Source organism: Bison bison, unplaced genomic scaffold, assembly GCF_000754665.1.
Source record: "Bison bison bison isolate TAMUID 2011002044 unplaced genomic scaffold, Bison_UMD1.0 scf7180017857938, whole genome shotgun sequence".
Lineage (NCBI taxonomy): Eukaryota > Metazoa > Chordata > Mammalia > Artiodactyla > Bovidae > Bison > Bison bison.
In genome coordinates this window covers 51,489-53,287 of record NW_011488511.1, presented here as the reverse complement: position 1 = coordinate 53,287, position 1,799 = coordinate 51,489, and positions in this window count along the sequence as shown.

Below are 1,799 nucleotides of genomic sequence, written 5' to 3'. Positions count from 1 at the left end.
GTGATCTTGGAGCTAAAAAAAAAATAAAATCTGCCACTGTTTCCACTGTTTCCCCATCTATTTGCCATGAAGTGATGGGACTGGATTCCATGATCTTAGTTTTCTGAATGTTGAGCTTTAAGCCAACTTCTTCACTCTCCTTTTTCACTTTCATCAAGAGGCTTTTTAGTTCTTTGCTTTCTGCCATAAGTGTGGTGCATATCTGAGGTTATTGATATTTCTCCCTGAAATCTGGGAAAATGGTTAGTACTCCATACTGAATTATTCTTTTGTAGACCAAATGTTTAGAATGGAAGATGATGGAAAGCATACACATTGCTCATTCTTGCTTGAAAGGAAACAACAGTGATGCTCTTTAAAATAAAATAGCCAGACAGGCATGACACATAAAGGAGTAACAATGAACATGAGAAGTGGAGACAGTGAAAACCTTTCAGGGTGAAAGGATCTGAATAAAAGAATGGAAGAAAGAAGAGAAAATGATAAAGAGTGAGATTTAAAGAAAGCAAAATAAAAAGTCAAGAAAATTAGGAGCAAATGAGAGACAATAAATTAATAGGGCAAAAACAAACTGCAATTGAGCTCATAAAATAAATTAGGAAATGAAAGGCTTCTTGATGAATAAAAAGGGAGAGAAAGAGAAAAGAGAGAAAATGAGAAAGGAAGCATGAAGAAATGTTCAGAGATGGGGAACGTCTAGCTCCAGGAGCTGGTCTGACCACAGTTTGCCCTCAAGGCAGGTACAGCATTGCCTGATGATGTTTGTGTCTCTGCCCAAAGAGTGAAGGAGGCTGTCTTCCTGGCCTTCCTATTCCTCTATTGTGTCATCACTGCCAGAGTCAGATGCATCTAGTAATTAGCTGAAGGGCTAAAGAAGATTAAGGATATAGTGGTGAGAATTTAGATTTCTCTTTCAGCCTCTTCCTTTTTTATTTTTTAAAATATATATTTTTTAAGATTCTTGTGCTCTTTTTTCAAAATAACTATTTATTTATTTATTTTTGGCTGTGTTAAGTCTTCATTGCTATGTGGGCTTTTCTCTAGCTTCAGCAAGTAGGGTCTACTCTGCTTGAATTGAGGGAGGTACATGGGCTTCTCATAATGGTGACTTTTCCTGTTGTGGAGTATAGGCTCTAGGGTATTTGGGCTTCAGTAGTCGTGGTGTGTAGGTTCAGGAGTTGTGGTACTTGGCTCTAGAGCACAGGCTCAGTAGTTGTACATGGGCTTAGATACACAGCAGCATGTTGAGCCAGAGATCAAACTCATGTCTCCTGCATTGATAGACAGATTCTTTACCACTGAGCCACCAGGGACATCCTCAGCCTGGCAACAATTTTCCCACTAATGTGGCTAACATATAATTTTTTATTCTGATGATGGTCATAATTTGTATGTATTTTTTTTGGAAATGTATTTTATTTTACTTAGAGAAATGTTCACCTGATACATATAGTCTTTGGATTGATGCGAAGCACCATTTTGGAATCACAGTCAGGGAAATACATAGACAAGAACAGGATATGGGAAGAGAATGGATCAAGTATGTCAGGTAGCATGGAATCCTTTTGTTGGAAAACAGTGAAAAAGCAGAGATGACAAGAAATAGGCAGAGTGGGAGAGCCTATAACTCTCAATTATAAAAACATTCAGAAATCTTCTCATGTCTTAGGGATATCATCAAACGCTGACACATCATGAAATGACACATCACTCACATCAACTCTGAGTGAGCTTGTGGGATGCAGTGAACCTAAGAGGAAATAGAGGGAACTCTTCACCTACATTCCTGGGTTTCTTGG